The sequence below is a fragment of the Papio anubis genome, chromosome Y (assembly GCF_008728515.1).
Source record: "Papio anubis isolate 15944 chromosome Y, Panubis1.0, whole genome shotgun sequence".
NCBI lineage: Eukaryota > Metazoa > Chordata > Mammalia > Primates > Cercopithecidae > Papio > Papio anubis.
The window spans coordinates 5828719-5853847 of NC_044997.1; the positions used below are offsets into that span (position 1 = coordinate 5828719).

The 25129-nt window shown below is 45.2% G+C and overlaps 2 long non-coding RNA genes across 3 annotated transcripts; both read left to right on the forward strand.

Moving 5' to 3' along the window:
* Nucleotides 1-1001: 1001 nt before the first annotated feature.
* LOC116272378 lies at nucleotides 1002-16615 on the forward strand. The gene is made up of 3 exons (XR_004181083.1): nucleotides 1002-1231; nucleotides 14830-14904; nucleotides 15049-16615. It is a non-coding gene; the product is annotated as an uncharacterized LOC116272378 (long non-coding RNA).
* An 80-nt stretch (nucleotides 16616-16695) lies between these two features.
* Nucleotides 16696-20579, forward strand: LOC116272382. Of its 2 annotated transcripts, none has more exons than XR_004181087.1 (3): nucleotides 16696-17118; nucleotides 17222-17383; nucleotides 20394-20579. It is a non-coding gene; the product is annotated as an uncharacterized LOC116272382 (long non-coding RNA). The 2 variants fall into 2 exon arrangements; XR_004181086.1 differs by lacking the exon at nucleotides 20394-20579 and adding an exon at nucleotides 19347-20384.
* Nucleotides 20580-25129: the final 4550 nt, after the last annotated feature.

The window sequence follows — 25129 nt, forward strand, 5'->3', positions numbered from 1 at the left end:
TGGATTTGCCTGGTATTCTTGGATCTGATCCACTTAATCTACACATCATTTCTCACTGTGGAGGGTGTCTTTCATTGGGCTCTTGCTTAATGAAACTGCCCCTCCTCAAAGATCTCTTGGCTGTCAAAGTTTTCAGGGAGCAAAGGTACTTTGGGTAGGATGGCAGCATTCCAGGTTGTGGGTCATGGTCTCGTTGTGGGGGCTGAGGATTTTTGCACTTGGCAGGAAGCTTTTGGGTCCTCTAACATTAATACTTGAACATTGCTGGGACTCCAGAACATGTCAGCTCATTCTCTCAAGTGAGCCATGACTTGACTTTGCTTTTATTGTGGGTACACATTTCCCCTCAATGTCATTACTAAGCACACTTTTCAGGCTTCCAGTTGCCACAGTCGAACTCTGTGACACATCTCAACCTCATCTGAACCCAAGAAATGCCAGTTCAATGTGGGAGAACACTGATCCACCTTGAACTTGCTTTTGTCATGATTACTGAATTCCCAGAGAGCCCCATGTGAAGCCAGGGATTAAGGGAGGCAGTGAGCACAACAGCCTGGCTATCTTTCATGGGCACCTGCCTCTGGGGTCTCAGGTATGTTTCTATCACCCAAAGATGTATCAACAACTCACCAGACTATATTCTCATACCCATAGGATTGATTTTTGCACACAGCCTGTTTCAGGAAGGGAAGCCTGAAGAGAAGTTTCTAGAAACTGCCTCACAGTCTCATAAATTCTCCTCCTCCAACAAGACCCTACCACGGTGACATCCCAAAGGTGCCCTAAGCTTGAGACTTTCAGGATCCTGCAGTGGGTTATCACAGGCAGTCATTTTAATGGTATCAGGCTGGCTCTGCGGTTACCATTTTTCTCTGCTTTTGCTAACTGAAAGCTCTGACAGCTAGGTACCTGAGCCTGTCTTGTGAATGTGCATGTAACCTCAGGGCACCAGGCATGAGCTGTGAGCTCTGGATAGCGTCACAATGAATGCCACCATTGCCTAGCAACAAGTCCTTGAAGCTTGGAGAGAAGGAGACCGTCATGGAAGTGCATCAGCCATGGACTCTCTCCTGTCTTTGTTGGATCCATGGGAGAATCCAATGATCCCAGGATAGAGCAGACACGAACCATCTGGAAGAAATGTAAAGCAGAACCCCAGGAATAAACCACACACCCATAAGTATCCAAAAGGATCTGCAGGATTCTTCAGGCCTGCCTATATTTTGTAAGGGTGAGTCTTTTTGAAACTTGCCACAGAGTGATTTTTTTGGTACAACCCTCCTGTGTTTCCTGAAGTTGTTCTCTCCCAGGTGGGGTTTCCTTCAGAACCATACAGCCTCAGAAGCTGCCAGGCTGTGTGATTCTGTGGGAACATTGCATGTGTTGGATGTCTGCCTCTGTGTGTGGCTTCATGTGTGTGTGTGTATTTTTGTGTTTGTGCCTATAAGTGGAGCCTGCTTAAAGAAATATGGCTAATGAATTGCAGCGCTTATTTTTTTCTGAGTCTCTTAACTTTCGGTGGCCTGTCTGGCTCTGCTTGGACTGTGGGACTCTGTGTTCTTTATTTTTCTATACATCATGAATCTGCAGTCAATTGGGAGGCTGGCTGAGAATGGATACCATCCTAATCACCTCCCATGCAATCAATCAATCACTCAATCAATCAATCCACTCTTTTAGAAACAAGAGAAGCACACCACACCTAAAAACAGACATATCCAGGTGTTCTATTGTTCTGCAGCCAACCCAGGAAGATACACCAGCGGTTATGTTTACAGGGCCCCTTACATTTACCTTGAATTCAATTCCCAGCAGAGTTTGTGCTTCACATCATAAGGGGACACTCCTCTCTAGTCTTGGTATTTCATTCTTGGACAGAGAGTTGAAAAAGAAATAAAGTCAGATATAGGTGAGGATATGATCTGGTGAGGGGTGGATGCTGTCCCACACCTTTACCTGCAAAAAAGTTGAAGACAGATGACACAGAAGGTACTGCCAACACCATACCCCCATTTCGTTTATTTACAAGCAGTCCACACCATGGTCTGGTGTTCAGGTGACAGTAATCCAACATGCAAGGAACATTTGGAGTGCAAAGTGGGGCCATCCTGGCAAGCTCCTGATTTGAGGGCTTACATACCTAGAGCCAAATGGGAGTGGGGTGGATTAATGCTTGATAAAATGTGACCTCCACAATTGTCTCTTCTTTTCCTGAATTCCATATTCCCCACCAGCCTAGGGTTGCCTGGGTCTAGCTCAATGTCTTCTGCACCAAACATTTCCCACTTCAAGGAGAACGACCCTCATAGGAATCTTTTGCTTGACAGCTCTCTTCTAAACACTGTCACACTTTAATTACTAGGTAGCTGTGGTAGTTTTAATATTGTAAATTCTCTTTACAGCTGCCAACAAGGAAAGTCTTTTCTCACAATTCTATGGGAAGACTGCATACTTCCTGTAGGGTGAGAAGCAGGCAGCCATGTCTGGTTTTTGCCTCTTAATATAGTGTCTGTTTTATTTGATCTTTACATCTTTTTCACTGTGGAGGGGGTCTTTCATTGGGTTATTGCTGGCTGGGTCTGCTTATCACCACAAATATCTTGGTTGCCAGGGATTTCTGAATGCAAAAGGGACTTCTTGTAGGCTGTCTGCACTCCCGGTTATGGGTTGTCTTATTGTGGGAACTGAGGCTGTTAGCACTTTGCGGAAGAAGTATAGGTTTTCTGACGGGAATCTTTGAAGCTTGCTTGGACTCTAGCTCAAGTGAGCTTCTTTTCTAAGGCGTGCATGTTTTCTCCTAGCTTCCAGGGGTGTCCACATTGTCCCTCAACAGCATTACTGGGCACACTTCTCAGGCTTGCAAATGACACAGTCAGTCTCAGTGACACTATCTCAACCTCATCTGCATCTATGAGAGGACAGTTTGAGATATGAGAACACTGAGCCACTATCGACTTGCACTTGTCAGGGTTTCTTGCCATTCCCTCTAAGGTCCAGGATGAAGAGAGGCACTAAGGTAAAGGGTTCATCCATATTTTGCTGACAGCTACCTCTGGGGTCTCAGACATGATTTGATGAAAGATGCCACAACAACTCACCAAACTATATTCTATTAGCCACAGGCCCTGAATCTTGCACACAGTTTCTTTCAGGAATGAAATCAGAAGAGTAGTTTTCAACATCCACCTGAAAGTCTCAAAGTGCCTCTTCCTCCAGGAGGACCCAACCACAGAGACAGCCCAAAGAGGCCCTAAGGTCGACAATTTTAATGACCCAAAGTTGGTTATGGCAGTCAGTTTTTTCCTGATTACAAGGCCAGTTCTGCATGTTCCATTTTCTTCTGGTTAAGCAGGAGCACAGCTCTGACTGCCGGGCACCTAAGCCTGCCTTGTGAATATGCACATGTTAGTCTCACAACGAACAACCCCTTTGCCTAGTGAGAAGTCCTTGTGGTTTGGTAGAGAAGGAGAAATCCATGGAGGTGCATCAGCCATGGACTCTCACCTGTCTTCTCTGATTTATGCTTGGGATAGTCCTATGATCCAAGCAGAGCCCTGTTTTAATGAGTGGGAAGCTCTGATATATTTAAAACTGTAAATTCCCATTACAGAATCCAAAAAGAAATCTCTTGTCCTCCAACTTCTATTGGAGGGATGCATGATTCCTGTAGGCTGAGAGGCAGACAGCCATGTCTGGCTTTTGTTTTTTCATATAGCCTCAGTTTCATTTCATCTGCATGGCCTTCTTATTGTGGAGAGGCTGTTGCTGGATGGGGTTGCCTCTTGCCACAGGTTATTTAGCTGCCAGGAATTTCAGAAAGCAAAAGGGATAGTGAGTAAGCTCACTGACCTCCAGGTTGTGCGTCATTGTCTTATGGTGGGGGCTGAAGTTATTGCACTTTGCAAGAGGTTTCTGTGTCCCTTGACACGAATCACTGAACATTGCTCAGACTCCAACACAAGGCAGCTCATTCTCTCAGATGAGCACTGATTTTTCTTTGCTTTCATGGGCAATCTGCTGTGCCTCTCAACAGCACCACTGGACACCATTTTCAGGCTTGCCATAGACACAGGCTGCATCCAAGGCACTGTCTCAACCTCATCTGCTACCAAGAGAGGCTAATGCAAAGTGTGATAACACTTCACATTGGATTTGCCTTTGTAGTGTTCGTACCTTTCCCAGAGATCCCTGTGAGGCCCAGGAGGAAGGGAGGCAGTGAGGTCAAGAGCCTGGCCATCTTTCACTGACACCACCATCTAGGGTCTCAGGTATGATTTTATCACCCAAAAAGCCCTCAACAACACCCCAGACTATCTTACAATCCCCATGGGACCCAATTCTTGCACACAGCCACTTGCGGGAATGTGGTCAGAAGAGCAGTTTCCAGCGACCACCCCACAGTCTTGAAATGCCTTCTTATCCAGTGGAATCTGACTGTGGAAACAGCCCGAAGGGGCCCTGAGGTTGAGACTTCGAAAGTCCTGCAGTGGGTTTTCACAGGCAACCTTTTCCCTGATACCAGACCGGCCATGCCTGTACCATTTTTCTCTGCTTAATCAGGCTGAGAGCTCTGACAGGCCAGTGCCCGAGTCTTCCTTATGAATGTGCATGCCCTGGTCTCTGGGTCCCAGACCTGATTGTGAACTCTGACTAGAGTCACAATGAATGTGACCATTGCCTAGTGACAAGTCCCTGCAGCTTGGCAGAGAAGGAGACCTCTGTAGAGGTTGGTTGGCAGTAGACTCTCACCTGTCTTCTCTGTTTGATCCACAGGATTGTCTCATGATCCTAGGACAGGGCAGACATGGGCCAGCCTGAAGAAATATCAAGCAGAGTACCAGGAATAAACCTCAAAATCTCTAACCATCCAGAACAATCTGCAGGATTCCTCAGGCCTGCCTAGACGTTGTAGGGGTGTGTCTTTTTGAAATTTGCCCCATTGTGATCTCTAGGTACAGCCTGTTTGTGTTACTAGGGGTTGCATTTATTCCCAGGTGGAGATTTCTGCAGAATCATGCAGCCTCAGGAGCTGCTGAGGTCTGTGTTTCTGTTGATGTGTTGTGAATGTTTGATGTCTGCTTGCATGTATGTGATTGTGTTTGTGTGTGTTTGCCTGTATAAGTGGGGTCTGCTTGAAGAAATGTGGCTAATACACGTCAAAACTTCTCTTTCTTTGAGTCTTTCAACCTTTTGATGGCCTGTCTGTGTGGCTCTGTTTTGGTAGTGGGGCTCCATGCTCTTTATTTTTTGGTGGTTCTTAAATCTGCAGTGAATTTGGAGGCAGACTGAGAACTGCAGGTGACCAAATAACCTCCCACTACAAAATAGCCCCACTTCTAAAAAGAAGAGGAGCACACCACACCAAAAAACAAACATCTCCCAGTGTTTAATTGTCCTGTGGCCAACCATGAAAGAAGCATTAGCAGTCCTGTCTTAAAGACCTTTTTAATTTACCTCAAATCAGTCCTCAGCCTAGCAGGTGCTTCAAATCGTGAGTAGGCACTACTCTAGAGATTTAGTCCTGAAGCATCAAGTTTGTGAAGCAAAAAGGTCACCCAAAGAGTCTCCCAACCTCTTGGTGGCCAGTCTGTTCTACTCTGCTGTGGCTGCAGGGCTCCATGGTATTTATTTTTCTGTGGATGATGAAATTTCTGTGAACTGGGAAGCAGGAAGAGACACACCAGTGTCCAAATCATTTTCTCCTGCAAAAAAACCATTATTTTAGGAAGAAGAGGAGCACACCATATCAAAAAACAGACATCTCCCAGTGTTTTCCTATCTTTCAGCTAACCCAGGGAGAGAAACTAACAGTAGTGTCCACAGGGCCCCTTGAATTTACCTTGAATTTGATTCATAGCTGAACAGGTGCTTCAAGTCATGAGGGCACACTACTAAATCATCTTGGAATTTCATCCCAGGTCGTAGAGTGTGAAAAACAGTAAAATTAGATAGGAGTGAGAATACAATCTTTTGGGGGATGGATGGAGTCATGCAACTTGGCCTGCAAAAAAACAAAAAACAAACAAAAACAAACAAACAAACAAAAAACACAGACAGATGATGCAGAAGGTGTTTCCAAATACATCCCCACACTTCCTCAATTACACAAGCTGTCAACTTTATGGCCCGGTGTTCAGGTGGGAGTACTCCAACGTGCAAGGAACATTTGGAGTGTAAATTGGGGCCATCCTGGCAAACTCCTGATATGAGCTCTTTTATACCAGGAACCAAATGTGAGTTGAATGAACTGATGCTGGTTGGGATGTGGCCTCCACACTTGCCTCTTCTATTTCTGACTTCCGTTTTCCTCCTTGGCCTAGGGTTTCCTGGGCATGGCTCAAAGACTTCCAAACAAAACGTTCTCCACCTCAGGAAGATACTACCACCAAGAGAACCCTCAACAACACATCAGACTATTTCAATCCCCATGGGACACGATTCTTGTACACAGCCTCTTATGGGAATGGAATTAGAAAAGCAGGTTCCAGTGATCACCTTACAGTCCCGAAACACCTCCTCTTAGAGTGGGATCTGACCATGGAGACAGCCCAAAAAGTCCCTGAGGTTGAGAATTTTAGGGTACCACAGTGGGTTTTCATAAGTAGCATTTTTCCTATCAGGTCGGCTCTGCCTGTACAATTTTTCTCTGCTTAAGCAGGCAGACAACTCTGAGAGCTTGGCGAGTGAGCCTGCATTACAAATGCGCGTGCGCTAGTCTCAGGGCACCGGGCCTGATTGTGGGCTCTGGCTAGCGTTACAATAAATGTTACTGTTCCCCAGCAACAAGTTCCTGCAACTTGGTGGAGAAGGAGACCTCTGTGGAGGTGGGTCGGTGATGGACTCTTGCTTGTCTTCTCTGTGGGATCCAAGGGAGAGTTTTAAGACTTTAGGAGTGGGCAGTTGTGAGCCAGGCTGAAGAAACATCAAGCACAGCTCTACGAATAAACCACAAAATCCCTAATGATCCAAAGGGATCTGCAGGATTCCTCAGGGTTGCCTAGATGTTGTAGGGCTGAGTTTTTAAATTTTGTTTTGTTTTGTTTTGTTTTTTAATTTGCCCCACTGTGATTTTTGCTACAGCTTGGCTGTTTTCCCCCAGGATGCCCTATCCCAGTTGGGGCTTCCCATAGAACCACTGAGCCTCAGGAGCTTCTGGGCTGTGTTTCTGTTGGAGTGTTGTGTGCATTGGATGTCTTTGTGTGTGTGTCATTGTGTGTGTGTCTATGTGTGTGTGTGCGTTTGTGTCTGAAAGTGGAGTCTGCTTAACAGAGTGTGCCTACCACACCTCAGCACTTCTTTTCTTTTGAGTCTCCAAATGTTTTGTTGGCCTGTCTGCATCATTCTCCTTGGGATGCAGGGCATATTGTTATTTATTTTTCTGTGGATTATGAATCCTCAGTGAATTCACAGGTGGGCTAAGACCTGCAAGTGTCCAAATCACCTCCCCCAAAAGAAAAAAAAAAAAAAAAGGCCACTCATCTAGAAAGAAGAGAAGAGAAGGACACTACACCAAAAAAACAGACATCCCCCAATGTTTCATTGTTTTGCAGCCAACTCTGGGAGAGACACTAGCAGTCTTGTCCACAGGGGTCCTTGAGTTTACCTCGAATTCACTACTCAACCGATCAGTGCTTCATGTCATGAGGGGGCATGCCTCCATCATCTTGAAATTTCATTCTGGAATATAGAGGGTGAGCAGGAATAAGGTAAAATAGGAGTGATGATACAATCTCGTTAAAGGTGGATGGGGTCCATCAGCTTTGCTTGCAAATAAAATGAAGGCAGATGACACAGAATGTGCTTCCAACTAAATTCCTACATTCCATTAATTGCACAAGCAGTCCACATGATGGCTTTGTGTTCAGGTGGGGGTACTCCAATGTACAAAAAATATTTGGAGTGCAAATTAATGCCATCCTGACAAACTCCCGATTACAGGGATTTCATGCACAGAGCCAAATTGGAGCGGAATGGATTTATGGTGGGTTAGATGTGGCCACTACACTTGCCTCTTCTTTTTCTGACTCCCATGTTCCTCGTCGACCTAGTGTTTTCTGGGTCTGGATCAATGACCACCACAGTAAATGTTTCCCAGTTTATGGAGACTGACCTTCATGGGAATCCATTGTGTGACTGTTTCCTTGCAAACATTGTCACGTTTTAATCAGTGGACAGCTTTCCAGTTGCAGTTGCCAACAAGGAAACTTATTCTCCCACTTCTTTTGGAGGACTGCATAATTCTTGGAGGTAAGAAGCAGGCAGTTGTGTGTGGCTTTTGCCTGGTAAATTTAGCCTCTGTGTCATTTCATTTACATGACCTTCTCATTGTAGAGGGACTCTTTCATTGGGCTGCTGCTGGATGGGACTGCCTCTTGTCACAGATTATTTAGCTGCCAGGGATTTCAGAGAGCAAAAAGGGCTATAGGTAGGCTGCCTGCCCTCCATATTTTGGTCATGATCCCATTGTAGAGGCTGAGTTTGTTTGCATTTTGCAGGAGGCTTTTGGGTCCTCTGACAGGAATCATTAAACCTTGCTTCCACTCCAGAACAAGGCAGCTCCTTTTCTCAGGTGAGCCTTGACCCTTGAATTTATCTATGTATGTACGTATGTATGTATGTATGTATGTATTTACTTTTATGGGAAATCCAATGTGCCCCTCAATAGCAGTACTGGAAACCCTATTCAGGCTTGCCATCACCACACACAGCCACTGAGACACTGTCTCAACCTTATCTGCACACATGAAAAGCCAGAAAACAGCGCTCCACCTTTGAGTTGTGTTTGTCATGGTTCCTGCCTTTCCCAGAGAGCCCTTGTGAGGCTGAGAATGAAGGGAGGCAATAAAGTCAACAGCCAGTTCATCATTCACTGACACCCACCTCTGGCATCTCAGGTATGATTCTATCACCCAAAACACCCTCAACAACACACCAGACTATTTTCCAATCCTCATGTGACCCAATCCTTACACACAGTCTCTTTTGGAAATAGAGTCAGAAAAGCAGTTTCCAGTGACCACCTCACAGTCCAAGCAATGTTCAATGATTCCTGTCAGAGAAACCAATGCCTCCTGCAAAATGCAAACAACCTCAACCCCTACAAAGAGATAATGACCCGCAACCTGTAACGCAGATAACCTACATAAAGTCCCTCTTGCTTATTGAAATCCCTGGCAGTTAAAAGATCTGGGGTGAGATTTAGTGCAATGCAGCAACAACCCAATGATAGGCCCCTCTACAGTGAGAAAGGACATGCAGATGAATTGAAACAGAGGCTAGATTATTAGGCAATGCCAGACACAGTTGCCTGCTTTCATTCTAGAGGAATCATGCAGCCTGAAAGAAGTTGAAGAGTACATTTCCTTGTTGGCAGCCATAACATATATTTATGATCTTAAAAGTATCAAAGCTGCCCTGCCATAAATACATGACAGTGTTTAGAAGGAAACACTCTTGCAATGGATTTCCATGAGGGTCATCCTCCATGAACTGGGAAACCTTTATTGTGGGAGAAGTTCAGATAGACCCAGGAAACACTAGGCCAAGGGGGAAAATGGAAGTCACAAGAAGATGAAAGAAGTGTGAAAGCCACATTCCACCCAACATCAATCCATCACACTCCCATATAACTTTTGGTAAGATAGCCCTCAAATGGAGTTTGCCATGATGGCCAAAGTATGCACTCCAAGTGTTCCCTGCACATTGAAGTACTCCCACCTGAACTCTGGACTATGCTGAGGACAGCATGCACAGGGATCCTGTTGGAAGCAGCAAATGCAGGGGTGCTGTTGGAAGAACGTTCTGTGCCATCAGTTTTTCATTATTTTGGCAGGTGAAAGGGTGGATCCGCATCCAACATTCACCAGATTGAATCCTCACCCTATCTGACTTTATTTATGTTCACACTGTCTGTCCAAGAATGAAATCCCAAGACAAGGGCAAAGTGTCCCTCATGACACGAAGCACTTGCTCAGCTTTGAACCAAATTCTAGGTAAATTCAAGGTGCTCTTCTGTCAGAACAGCTAGTGTATATTTCTGGACTGGCTGCAGGAAAATGAAACAGTGGGATATGTCTATTCTTGGGTTAAGTGTGCTCCTCTTCTTTCTAGAAGAATGGCTTTTGTGTGTGTGTGTGTGTGTGTGTGTGTGTGTGTGTGTGTGTCAGTGTAGGGGATGTGGACCACAGTGGGTCACAGCCAGCCTCCCAAATAACAGAAAATTCTTAATCCACAAAAAAGATAAAGAACATGGAGCCCCATAGCACCAGGATAGCCACAGAAACAGGCCACCAAAAGATTGGGAGACTAAAAAAAAAAAAATGCACTGCAGTACATTAGCCTAATTCATTTAAGTAGACTCCACTTAAATGCACACATGCACACGTACACATACACAAAACACACAAAGCCACGACATTCCAACAGAAGCTACAGCCCTGCATGTTCTGAAGCTCTGTGGTTCTACAGGAAGCCCCACCTGTGAGTGGACAACCCCAGGTAATACAGGCAGACTGTACCTAGAAATCACAGCAGGGTGTTTAAAAAGGACTCACCCCTACCATGTCTAGGTAGGACTGAGTCATCCTGCAGATTCTTTTGGATCCTTAGGGGTTTTGTGGATTATTCCTGAGGCTTTGCTTAACCTTTATTCATGATGGCTAATGTCTACCCTCTTTTAGGATAATGGGACTTTTCTGTGGATCTCACAGAGAAGACAGGTGAGAGTCCACTACTGATGCACCACCAAGGAGGTCTTCTTCTCTCCCAAAGCACAGGGACTTGTTTCTAGGAAACCGGTGTCATTCACTGTGATACCTGGCAGAGCTCACAGGTCTTGCCTCATGCCATGAGACTAGTGTATTTGCATTTGTGTTGCAGGCTCAGGGCACCAACTATCACAGCTGTTAGCGTGTCTAAGCAGAGGAAAAGGTACTGGCAGAGCTGTCTTGGTGTCAGGAAAACGGCTGCCTGAGATAACCACTCAGAGACCCTAAAATTCTCCACCTTAGATCTTCTTCAGGCCATCTCCTTTTTCAGGTTTCATTGGAGGAGGAGGTGTTTTGAGACTGTGACCTAGTTGCTGGAAACTGCACTTCTGACTCCATTTCCTCAAGAGGCTGTGTTCAGGAATCGGGTCCCACTGGGATTGGAATATAGTTTGGTGTGTTGCTGAGGGATCTCTGGGTGATGTAATCATGACTGAGGCCCCAGAAGTGGGAGCTAATGAAAGACGACTCTGCCCTGGCCTCACTGCCTCCCTTTATCCAGGTCTCACAGCTGCTGTCTGAGAAAGATAGGAACCACAACAAAGGGAAGCTCATGGCTGAGCAGTGTTCTCACACGTCGAACTGGCCCCTCATGGGTGCAGATGAGGTTGAGAGATGAGGCCATCTGTGGTGACTGTAAGCCTGACAATTGTGTGCTGTAATGCTGTTTAGGATCAATATGTACGCCCCATGAAAGCAAAGAAAAATCAAGGCTAACCTGAGAGAACCAGCTGCTTTATGCTGGAGTCCAAGCAACATTGAAGGACTTCTTTCAGAGGACCTGAATCCTCCTGCAAATTGCAAGCATCAGTCCCCAAAACAAGAACACGACCCACAACCTGCAGTGCAGCCAGCCTACCCAAACTCTCTTTTGCTCCCTGAAATCCCTGTTAATTGAAAGATGTGTGGAAAGAAGTAGTCCCATCAAACAACAGCCCAGTGAAACACCCCTCCACAATGAGAAAGGACGTGCAGGTGCAATGAAACAGAGCATAGATTACCAGGAAAACACCAGACACTGTCTGCTTTCATACTATAGGAATCATGCAGACCTCTGATAAAAATGGGAGGAAACAAACAAAAAAAAGCTTTCTTGGTGGCTGTAGTGGGAATTTACAGTTTAAAAATATCACAGCTGCCCAGCATTTAAAAAGTGACAGTGTTTGGAAGTGAACAATCACACAATGGATTCCCATGAGGATCATCCTCTGTGAACTTTAAATGTTTAGTGTGGAAGACTTTGAGCCATACGCAGGACAAGGATCATGAAAGTCAGGAAAAGAAGAGGCAAGTGTGGAGGACACATGCCACCCAGCGACTATTCATCTCACTTTTATTTGGCTCTGGGTATTCAAGCCCTCAAATCAGTAGTTTGTCATGATTGGCCCCAATTTGCACTTCAAATGTTCCATACACGTTGGAGTACTCTCACCTGAACACCGGGCCATGGTGTGAACTGCTTGCAATATCAAAATTATGTGGGGATAAGTACCTTCTGTGTCATCTGTCTTCACCATTTTTCATGTGAAGGTGCGGAACTGCATCCACACCTCACCAGATTGTATCCTCACCTCTCTCTGACCTTATTTCTTCTCACACTCTCTGACTCACAGTGAAATTTCACAATGATGGAGGAGTGCCTCCTCATGAGGTGAAGCATCTGCTTGTGTGGGAACTAAATTCAAGGTAAATTTAAGGAGAAGATTGCTAGTGTCTCTTCCTGGGTTGGCCAAAAACAATGAAACACTGCAAAATGTCTTCTTTACTGTAGTGTGCTTATCTTTTTTCTAGAGGAGAGGCTTTTTTCTTTTTTTTCTTTTTTTCAGCAACAGAAGGTGATTTGGATGCCAGCAGGTCTCAGCCAGTCTCCTAATTCACTGCAGATTCATGATCCACCGAAACATAAAAAACATGGAGCCTCACAGCCGAAGCAGAACTACCCAGACAGGCCACCAAATAGTTGGGTGACTCAAAAAATGTAAGTGCTGCAATTCGTGCAGTATGTTAGGCACATTTCTTTAAGCAGACTCCTCTTACAGGCACACATACACTCAAACACACACACTGCCACACATGCAGACATTTAACCCTGGCAATACTCCACTGGAAACACACAGCCTGGCAGCTTCTAACGCTGCGTGATACTGCAGGAAGCCCTACCTGTTAGAGAGCAACCGTGGCGGGCTCTAATTAGAAATCACTGTGGGACAAGTTTCAAAAAGATTCACTCCTACAATGTCTAGGGAGGCCTGGGTCACCCTGCAGATCTTTTTATATCCTTAGGGATTTTGTGGTTTATTTCTGGGGCTGTAAAGGATGTTTCTTCAGGTTGGCTCACATCTGCCCTCTCCTAGGATCATGGAACAAACCTGTGGATCCCACAGAGAAGATAAGTGAGAGTCCATCGCTGATGCACCTTCACGGACATTTTCTTCTCCACCAAGCTGCAAGGATCTGTCACTAATCAACGTTGTTATTAATTTTAATGCTACTCTAATTTGCAATCAGTCCTGGTGCTCTGAGATAAGCACATGCACATTCATGAGGCAGGCATACATGCCTGGCTGTCAGAGTGGTCAGTGTGTCAAAGCAGATGAAAATGGTACAGGAAAAGGAGGTGTGCTATTGGGAAACAGGCTGCTTGCCAAAACTCACTATAGGACCCTAAAAGTCTCTACCTTAGGGCCTCTTCAGGCTCTCTGTGGTCGGATCATGCTGGAGGAGAAGGCATTTCGAGACCATAAGGTGGTTGCTGGAAACTGCTCTTTTGACTCCATTTGGGAAAGAGGCTGTGGGCAACAATTGGGTCCCATGGGGTTTGGAATATTGTCTGGTGTGTTTTTGAGGGTTGTTTGGGTGATAGAATCATACCTGATACCCCAGAGGTGGATGTCAGTGAAAGATGGCTTGACTCTGGACCTCATTGACTCCCATCATTCTGGGACTAGCACGGGTTCTCTGGGAAAGGCAGGATCCATGACAAAGGCAAGTCCAAGGTGTATCAGTGTTCTCACACCTTGGGCAGGCCACTTACATGTGCACATGAAGTGGAGACATTGTCTCAGTGGCCATCTGTGGTGATGGCAAGTCTGAAATGGGTGTCCAGTAGCACTGTTGTGGGTCACTGTGCGTTCCCCATGAAAACAAAGAAAAATCAGGCCTAGCCTAAGAGAACAAGCTGCCTTGCGCTGGAGTTAAAACAATGTTTAATGATTCCTGTCAGATGACCCAAAAACCTCCTGCAAGGTGCAAACAACCTCAGCCCTCACATTGAAACAATGACTCACAACCTGGAATGCAGACAGTGTACCCAGAGTCCTTTTTCCTTTCCAAAATCTTTGGCAGCTAAGTAATCTGTGATGAAAGGCAGTCCCATCTAGCAAGAACTCAATGAAAGAGCCCCTCCACAATGAGATAGCTGTGCAGATGAAATGAAACAAAGGCTAGACTACCAGGCAAAAGCCAGACACACCTGCCTGTTTCTCATCCTACAGGAATCATGCAGCCCTCCAATGGAAGTTGGATAAAACGGGCTCACTTATTGGCAGCTGTAATGGGAATTTATGTTTTTAGCAGTGTCAAAGCTGTCCAGTCATTAAAACGTGACAGTTTAGAAGGAAACACTCAAACAATGGTTATTCTCCCTGAACTGGAAAACATTAAGTGTGGAAGTCATTGAGCCAGACCCAGGAAATTCTAGGCCGATGAGGAACATGGAAGTCAGCAAAAGAAGAGACAAATCTGGAGGCCACACAATACCCAGCCTCCATCCATTTCATCCCATGTGGCTCTGAGCATGAAAGCCCCCAAACTGTGAATTTGTCAGGATGATCCCAATTTGCACTCCAAATGTTTCTTGCCCATTGGAGAAGTCTAACCTGAACACTAGGCCATGATATGGACTGCTTGTGAAGTTGACAGAATGTAAGGATGGAGTTGGAAGCACTTTCTGTTTGGTCTGTCTTCATTTTTTTCAGGTGAAGTTGTGAGACCACATCCTCTCCTCACCAGATTATATTCTCACCCCATTTGATCATACTGTTGTTCTAATTCTATGTCCCAGGATGAAATGACGAGACGATGGAAGAGTGCCCCCTCATGACATGAAGCATCTGTTCAGTTCTTAACCAAATTCAAGGTATATTCAAGGGACCTTATAGACAGTAATTCTAATGTCTCTTCATAGTTTATCTACAGGACAGTGAAACATGGGGAGATGTGTTTTTTTGGTATGGTGTGGTCCTCTTCTTTCTGAAATGGTGGCTTTTTTTTTTTTTTGCAGAGGGAGGTTGTTTGGACACCAGCAAATCTCAGCCCTCTTCCGAATTCAATGCAGATTCCTGATCCACAGATATATAAGGAACACAGATCCCTGCAGCACAAGCAGAGCTACAAACAGAGACCACCAAAGGATTGGGATACTCAAAAAAAGAAGTGCTTAAATCTGTTACCCACATTTCTTTGAGCAGACTCTACTTACAGACTCACACAAACACACATGCAAACAAACATACAATGCCACACACACATGCAGACATCTAACACTCGCCTACACTGCAACAGAAACATGCAGCCTGCCAGCTCCTGAGGCTCTGGGTTCTGTAGAAAGGCCCACCTATGAGAGAAAAAACCCTAGGGAACACAGGTGGATTGTACCTAGAAATAACAGTGTTGGCAAGTTTTACAAAATCTTATCACTGCATGTCTAGGCAAGCCTTAAGAATCCTGCAGACCATTTTGGATTCTTGGACATTTCTCAGTTTATTCCTGGGCTTCTTCTTGGCATTCCTTCATGCTCACTCACCTCTGTACTCTCCTAAAATCATGGGGATATCCCACGGATCCCACAAAGAAAACAGGGGAGAGTCCACCACAGATGCACTTTCACAAAGGTCTCCTTCTTTGCTAAGCCACAGGGATTTATCCCTAGGCAAGGGTAAAATTCACTGTGATGCTATTCAGAGATCACAGTCAGGCCCAGTGCCCTGAGAGTAACACATGTGCAATCATAAGGCAGACTTTAGCTCTTGGCTATCAGAACAGTCAGCCTGCCTAAGCAGAAGAAGCCAGCCTGCTATTGGAAAGAAGTCTGCCTATGAAAACCCACTGCAGGACCCTAAACTTTGCCACCTCAGGGTTTCTTCGGGGTGTCTCCATTGTCAATTCCCATGGGAGGAGGAGGCGTTTTGAGACTGTGACTTGATCACTGAAAGCTGGTCCTCTTCTGACTCAATTTCCAAAAGAGGTTGTGTGTAAGAATCGCATTTTATGGGGATTGGAATATAGTCTGTAGTGGTGTTGAGGTTTCTCTGGGTGATAGAATCATAGCTGAGACCACAGAGGTGGGTATCCATGAAAGACAGCCAAGTTTTTCACCTCCTTTCCTACTAGGCCTCACAGCAGCTCTCTGGGAAAACCAGTATCTGTGAGAAAGGCAAGTCCAAGGTGGAGCAGCTTTCCCATATCTCTAACTGGACTCTCACCAGTGTAGATTAGATTGAGACAGAGTCTTAGAAGCTCTCTGTGGCCATTGCAAACCTCAAAAGGTGTTCAGTAATGCTGTTGAGGGGCAGTGTGGATCTCCCATGAAAGAAAAGAACAACCAAGGCTCACCTAAGAGAATAAACTGAATTATGCTGGAGTCCAAGCAACATTCAAAGATTCCTGTCAGAATATCCAAAAGACTCCTGCAAATGCAAAAAACATCAGCTGCCACACAAGACCATGACCCACACCCTGGAGTGCAGCCATCCTACCTGAAGTCCCTTTTGCATCATGAAATCCCTGGCAGCAGAAGGATTTGCGGTAAGAGCCAGTACCATAAAGCCACAGCCCAGTGAAAGACCCCTCCACAATGAAAAAGGATGTCAAGATGAAATGGAATAGAGTCCAGAATGCCAGGCAACAGTCAGACATGACTGACTGCTTCTTATGCTACAGGAAACCTGCATCCCTCTGATAGAAGTAGGAAAACAAGAATTTAGATATTGGCAGCTGTAACTTGAATTCACAGTTTTAAAAGTGTCACAGCTACCAAGTAATTAAAACATGACAGTGTTAAGATAAAACTTTCACACAATGGATTCCCATGAGGTTCTCCTCCATGAAGAGGAAAATGTTTAGTGTGGAAGATGTTGAGCCAGACCCAGGGAACTTAGGATGATGAGGAACATGGAAGTCAGGAAAAAAAGAGCAAGTATAGAGATGACATTTCACCCAGCATAAATCATTTCTACTCTCTTTTGCATCAGGATATGAAAGCCCTCATATTAGAAGTTTGCAGGACGGCTTCAGTTTGCACTGCAAATGTTCCCTGCAAGTTGGAGTACTCCCACCTGAACACCGGACCATGGTGTGGACTGCTTTCACAATTAAGGGAATGTGGGGATGCAGTTGGAAGAGGCATCTTTGTCATCTGTCCTCACTTTTTTTTTTTTTTTTTTTTTTTTGCGCAGATGATTGGGAGGGACCCTGTCCATCCCTCACCAGATTGCATCCTCACCCCTATCTGACCATATTGCTATTCACAGAGAGTGTCCCAGAATGAAAACCCAAGATGATGGAGGAGTGTCCACTCGTGATGTGAAGCACCTGCTCAGCTGGGAACTGAATTTGAGGTAAAGACGCCTCTTGGACAGGATTTCTAGTATCTCTCCCTGGGTTGGCTGTAGGAGAATGAAACACTGGGAGATGTCTGTTTCTTGGTGTAGTATGCTCCTCTTCTTTCTAGAACAGTGACTTTTTTGCAGTAGGAGGTGATTTGGATGGCAGTGGGGTCTTGGCCCATCTCCCTATTCACTGCAGTTTCATGTTCCACAGAAAAAAATGAATAGGGAGCCCTGCAGCCCAAGCAGAGTCACATAAACAGGCCTCCAAAAGGTTGGGAAACTCAACAACAAGAAGTGCTGAAGTGCGTTATCCTCATTCCTTTACGTGAACTCCACTTACAGGCACACACACACACAAACACACATAAAGACACAAAGACACGCAAACACAGACATCCAGAACTCACAAAACTTCCAGGGAGATATATAGCCCGGCATATTCTTAGGTTGTGTTGTTCTGCAGGAATCCCCACCTGGGAGGAAGAAACACAAGGTAACACAGGAGGGATGTACCTGGAAATCACAGTGGGGCAAGTTTCTTTTTTTTATTTTTTATTTATTATTATTATTATACTTTAAGTTCTGGGGTACATGTGCATAATGTGCAGGTTTGTTACATATGTATACTTGTGCCATGTTGGTGTGCTGCACTCATCAACTCATCAGCACCCATCAACTCATCATTTACATCAGGTATAACTCCCAATGCAATCCCTCCTGCCTCCCCCCTCCCCCTTCCCCATGATAGCCCCGGTGTGTGATGTTCCCCTTCCCGAGTCCAGGTGATCTCATTGTTCATTTCCTACCTATGAGTGAGAACATGCGGTGTTTGGTTTTCTGTTCTTGTGATAGTTTGCTGAGAATGATGGTTTCCAGCTGCATCCATGTCCCTACAAAGGACACAAACTCATCCTTTTTTATGGCTGCATAGTATTCCATAGTGTATATGTGCCACATTTTCTTAATCCAGGCTGTCACTGATGGACATTTGGGTTGATTCCAAGTCTTTGCTATTGTGAATAGTGCCACAATAAACATACGTGTGCATGTGTCTTTGTAGCAGTATGATTTATAATCCTTTGGGTATATACCCAGTAATGGGATGGCTGGGTCATATGGTACTTCTAGTTCTAGATCCTTGAGGAATCGCCATACTGTTTTCCATAATGGTTGAACTAGTTTACAATCCCACCAACAGTGTAAAAGTGTTCCTATTTCTCCACATCCTCTCCAGTCAAAAAGACTTACCTCTGCAATGTCTATGCAGGCCTGAATCATCTTACAGATCCTTTTGGACACTAGGAATTTTGTGGTTTATTCCTAGGACTCTGTTAGACATTTCTTTAGGCTGGCTCATGCGTGCTCTCTCCTAGAATCTTGGAACTATCCTGTAGACCTCACAGAATAAACAGGTGAGAGTCCACCACTGACGTCACTCTATAGAAGTCTCCTTCTCCACCAAGCCTCAGGGACTTATTGCTAGGCAACTGTGGCCTTCATCATGATGCTAGCCAGAGCTCACAGCTCAGACCTGCTGCCCTGAGACTAGTGCACATGCGCATTCATGAGGCTGGCTCAGATGTCAGGGTGTCAGAGCTGTCAGTCTATGTAAGCCAGGGAAACTGGTACAGGCAGAGCCAGCATGGTATTGGGAACATCACTGCCTGTGATAAACCCCTGAGTGACCCTAGAAACTCTAATTTATGTCTGTTAGGACTCTCTGTGGTCAAATCTTGTTGGAGAAAATGATATTTCGACACTGTGAGGTGGTCACTAGAAACTGCTCTTTTGACTCCGTTTTCGAAAGGGGTTCTGTGCAAAACTTGGGTCCGAAGAGGATTGGAATGTAGTTTTGTGGGTTATTGAGCAGTCATTGGATGATGGCATCATACCTGAGACCACAGAGGCAGATGTCAGCAAAAGAAGGTCATATCCTTGACCTCACTTATTTCCTTCATCCTGGCCATCACAGGTTCTTTCTGAAAATGGCAGAATCCATGACAAAAGCAAGTCCAAGGTGGAACAGTGTTCTCATACCTCAAACTAGCCTCTTATGGGTATGCAAAAGGTTGAGACAGTGTCATAGAGACTGTCTGTGGCGATTGCAAGCCAGAAAAAATGTCCAGTAATGCTATGGTAGGTTAATGTTGTCCCCTCCTGAAAGCAAAGAAAACTCAAGGTGTACCTGTTAGAATGAGCTGACTTGTGCTGGATTCCCAGAAATATTCAAAGATGTCTGCCAGAGGAACCAAAAGCCCACTGCAAAGTGCAAAGAACCTCAGACATTACAACAAGACCAAGACACACAACCTGGAGCACAGACAGCCTATCAAAGTCTTGTTTGCTCCCTGAAATTTCTCATGGCCAAAAGATCTGTTGTCAGAGGCAGTTCCATCCAGCAAAACCTTAATGAAAGACTCCCTCCACAATGAAAAAGGATGTGCAGATGAAGTGAAACAGAGCCTAGATTACCAGTCAAATCCAGGCACAGTTCCCTGCTTCTCATCCTACAAGAGTCATGAAGCATTCTGACAGAAGTGGGAGAAAAGAGTTTCCTTGCTGGCTGCTATAATGAGATCTATGCTTTTAGGAGAAATACAGCAGCCCAGTCATTAAATGTGACAGTGTCATTAAAATGTAACAGTGTTTAGAAGGAAACATTAATGCTATGGATACCCATGAATTTGACCTCTGTGAAGTGGGAAAGGTTTAGTGTGAAACATGTCGAGCCTCACGCAGGATAGCCTAGGCTGATGAGGAACCTGGAAGACAGGAAAAAAAGAGGCAAGTGTGGAGACCACATCGTACCCAGTATCAGTCCATCCCACATTCATTTGGTTCCGGGTATGAAAGTCCTCGTCAGGAGCTTGCAAGGATTTCCCCAGTTTGCTCTCCAAATGTTCCCTGCACATTGGAGTACTCCCACTGGCCCATGGTGTGGACTATTTGTGCAATTAATGAAATAGAGGGATGCAGTTGGAAGCATCTTGTGTGTCATTTGTCTTCCCCTTATTTGCAGGTGAAGGAGTGGGACCCCAGCCACCCCATGCCAGATTATATCCTCACCCCTATGTGACCTTATTGCTACTCACACTCTCTCCCAAGCATGAAAACCCAAGGTGATGGAGGAGTGTCCCTCACGATGTGAAGCCCCTGCTTGTCTGGGAATTGAATTTAAGGTAAATTCAAGGGTCCCTGCATACAGAATTGCTAGTGTCTCTTTCTCGGTTGGCCTCAGGACAATGAAAAACTGGAAGATATCTGTTCTTGGGTGTGGTGTGCTCCTCTTTTTTCTAGAAGAGTGACTTTTTTTTTGGAAAGGGTGGTGATTTGGACAGCGGTGTGTCTCAGCCAGTCTCTCAATTGACTGCGGAGTCATAATTCACAGAAAAATAAAGAACACAGAGCTCCAGATCCCAAACAGAGGCACACCACAGAAAGGCATCAAAAGGATGGGGGACTCAACAAAATGAGGCTCTGCAGTGCATTAGCCACATTCCTTTAAGCAGAGTCCACTTACAGGAACACATTCACTGAGGCTGGTGGTTCTGTAGGAAGCCCCACCTAAGAGGGAGTAACACCAGGGAACACAGGATGGCTGTAACTACAAATCACAGTGGGGCAAGTTTGAAAAGGACTCACCCTACAACGTCTAGGCAGGCCTGGGACATCTTGCAGATCCTTTTGGATCCTTTGGGAATTTGTGATTTATTCTTGTGGCTCTTATTGACATTATTCCAGGCTGGCTCAGGTCTGCCCTCTCTTAGGATCATGAAACTATCTGTTAATTGCTATAGAGAAAACAGAGATGAGTCCACCACCGATGGACCTCCAAAAAGATCTCTTTCTTGGCCAAGCCGCAGGAACTTGTTGCTAGGCAATAGTGGCATTCACTGTGAGGCTAACCAAAGCTCACAGTTCAGTTCTGGTGCCTTGACGCTAGTGCTTTTGCATTTTTGAGGCAGGTTTGGGGGCCTGGCTGTCAGAGCTGTCAGCCTGACTAAGCAGAGGAAAATGGTACAGACAGAGCCAGCCTGGTATTGGGTAAAAGACTGTCTGTGATAACCCACTGCTGGACACAAAAAGTCTAGACCCTAGGGCCTTTTTGGGCAGTCTCCATGGTTGGGTTCTGCTTAAGGAGGAGTCATTTTTAAGACTGTGAGGTGGTCGCTGAAAACTGCTCTTCTGCCTTCATTCCTGCCCCACAGGGGCTGTCTGAGAAAGGCAGGAACCACTACAAAGACAAGTCCAAGGTGAAGCAGTGTTCTTACACCTCGAAGTGGACTATCACTGGTGCAGAGGAGGTTGAGACAGAGTCTCAGAGGCCATCTGTGGCTATTGAAAACCATAAAATGATGTCCAGTAGTGCTATTGAGGGGCAATGTCGACCCCACATATAAACAAAGAAAAATTAAGGTTCACCTGAGAGATTGAGTTGCCTTGTGCTGGAGTCCAAGCAATGTACAGCAATTCCTGTCAGAGGACCTAAAAGTCTCCTGCAAGGTGCAAACAACCTCAGCTCTGACAAGACCATGACTCACCATCTGGAGCGTAGGCAGCCTATGCGAAGTCCCTTTTGCTCCCTGAACTCCCTGGCAGCCAGAAGATCTGTGGTGAGAGGCAGTACCATCCAGCAAAAACCCAGTGAAAGAACACCTCCACAATGACAAAGGATGTGCAAATGAAATGGAACAAACCCTAGAATGCCAGGCAAAAGCCACACATGGCTGCCTGATTCTCATCCTACAGAAATCTTACAGCCCTCTGAGAGAAGTGGTAGAACACGTGTTTCCTTGATGGCAGCTGTAAGGGGAATTCATGTTTTAAAAGTATCACATCTGCCAAGTAATTAAAATGTGATAGTGTTAAGATGAAACCCTGAAGCAATGGATTCTTGTAAGGATCGTCCACCCTGTACTGATAAACCTTTAGTTAGCCAGACCAAGAAAACCCAAAGAAACATGGAAGTTGGAAAAAAGGAGGCAAATGTGAATGCCACATCTTACCCACCATCAATCCATCACATTCCCACTTGGATCCATGTATGAATGCCTTCAAATCGGAAGTTTGCAGGATGGCTTCAGTTTGCAATCCAAATATTCCTTGCATGTTAGAATATTCCTACCTGAACACCAGGTCATTGTGTGAACTACTTGTGCAATTAAGGGAATGTTGTGATGCAGTTGTAAGCAACTTCTGCATCATCTGTCTTCAGTTTTTTTGCAGGTGAAAACGCAGGTCCCCATTCACACCTCATCACATTTTGTCCTAACCCTTCTCTGACATTATTGCTGCTCCCACTCTGTCCAAGAATAAAATCCCAAGATGACAAGGAAGCGCCCCCTCACAAGGTAAAGTACTTACTAGGCTGGGAACCAAATTCGAGGTAAATAAAAGAAGCCCTGCGACAGGACTGCTAGTATCTCTCCCTGGGTTGGCTGAAGGACAATGAAACACAGGGAGATGTCTGTTCTTGGGTGTGATGTTCTCTTTTTCTTTCTAGAAGAGTGTTTTTATGGTTTTTTTTTGTTTTCTTTTTTGTTTTTTGTTTTTGTTGTTTTTTTTTTTCAGAAGGCGAATTGTAGCCTGATAGGTCTCAGCCAGCCTCCTTCATTGCGGATTAAAGATCCACAGAAAAATAAAGAACATGGATTCCTGCATGTTAAGCAGAGCCACACAGATGGGCCACCAAAAAGTTGGAAGACTCAAAAAAAAGAAGCACTGCATTTCATTGGTGACATTTCCTTAAGCAGACTCCATGTACAAGTGTGCACACACATACACACACAGACAAACACACTAAGGCACACAGACATGTAGACATCCAACACTCACAACACTCTCACAGAAACACAGAATGTGGCAGTCCCTGAGGCTGTGTGGATCTGCAGAAAGTCCTATCTAGGAGAGAGCATCCCAGGGGAACACAGGTGGACTTTACCTAGAAATCAGAGTGGGGCAAGTTTCAAAAAGACTCAACCCTACAAAATTTAGGCAAGCCTGAGGAATACTGTAAATCTTTTAAAACCTTAGGAATGTCACAGTTTATTCCTGGGGCTCTGCTTAATGATTCTTCAGGCTGGTCATGTCTGCCCTTTCCTAGGTTCACCAGACTATGATGAACACTCCACAAAGAAGACAGTTGAGAGTCCACAGCTGATGCACCTCCACAGAGGTCTCCTCCTCCGCCAAGTTGCAGGCACTTTTCTCTAGGCAATGGTGGCATTCATTGTGACACTAGACAGAGCTCACAATCAGACCTGTGCCCTGAGACTAGAGCATGGGCATTCATGATGTAGGTTCGGAACCCTGGCTGTCAGAGCTGTGAGACTGCTTAAGCAGAAGGAAATGGTACAGGCAGAGCTGGTCTGGTATCGCAAAATAAAAAGTTTCCTGTGATAACCCGCTGTGGGATTCCAAAATTCTTGATCCTGGGCCCCTTCAGGACATGTCTATGGTCAGAACCCTCTGGAAGAGGATGCATTTCTAAACTGTGAGGTGGTGCCTAAAAACTGCTCTTCTGACTCCATTCTCAAAAGAGGCTGTGTGCAAGAATTAGGTTTCTTTAAGATTGGAATATAGTCTCGTGAATTGTTTAGGGTTTCTTGTGTAATGGAATCATACCTGAGACCCCAGAGGCAGGTGTCAGCAAATGGTGGCTGATCCCCTGACCTCACTGCCTCCCTTCATTCTGGACCTTGCAGGGGATCCCTGGGAAAGATAGGAACCATGAAAAAGGCAAGTCCAAAGTGGAGCAGTGTTCTCTCACCATGAACTGGCATCTCATAGGTGCAGATGAGGTTGAGACAGTGTCTCAGAGGCTGTCTTTAGCAATTCCAAGCCTGAAAACCATGTCCAGTAGTCCTGTTGAGGGGTAATGTGCACCCAGGATGAAAGCAAAGAAAAATCAAGGCTCACCTGAGAGAATGAGCTGACCAGAGCTGGAGTCCAAGAAACATTAAAAGATTTCTGTCAGAGGAACCAAAAGCCTCCTGCAAAGTGCAAACAACCTCAGCCCCCACGTTGAGACCACAACTCACAAGCTGGACACAACCAGCCTATCTATGCAAAGTCCTTTTTACTTTCTAAAATTGGTGGCAGCAAGAAGATCTTTATAGAGAATCAGTCCTATCCAGCAACAGCCTAATGAAATACACCCTCCACAATGAGAAAGGACTTGCAGATGAAATGAAACAGAGCATAGTTTACAAGGCAAAAGCCTAATATGACTGCCTGCTTCTCATCTTACAAGAATCATGAAGCCCTCTGATAGAAGTGGGAGACCAACAGTTTCCCTGTTGGCAGGTTAATGGCAATTTATGGTTTTGAAAGTATCACATCATCTCAGTCATTAAAATGTGACAGTGTTTAAAAGGAAACACCCATGCAACGCATTTCCATGGAAATGTTTCGTTTGGAAGATGTTGAGTCAGATCCTGGAAATTCTAGGCCAATGAGGAACACGAGTGAGGAAAAGAAGAGGCAAGTGTGGAGACCACATCCCACACATAGCCTTAGTACATCCCACACCCCTTTGGATTCCTGTATGAAAGCCCTCAAAGAGGGAGTTTGCCACGATGGCAAAACAAATGCTTCCCGCACCTTGGAGTACTCACACCAGAACACAGGGCCATGGTGTGGACGGCTTTTGGAATTAAGGGAATGCAGAAATGCAGTTAGGAGTACCTTCTGTGTCATCTGTCTTCATTATTTTTGCAGGTGAAGGTGCAGGACTCCATTCACCCCTCATTAGAT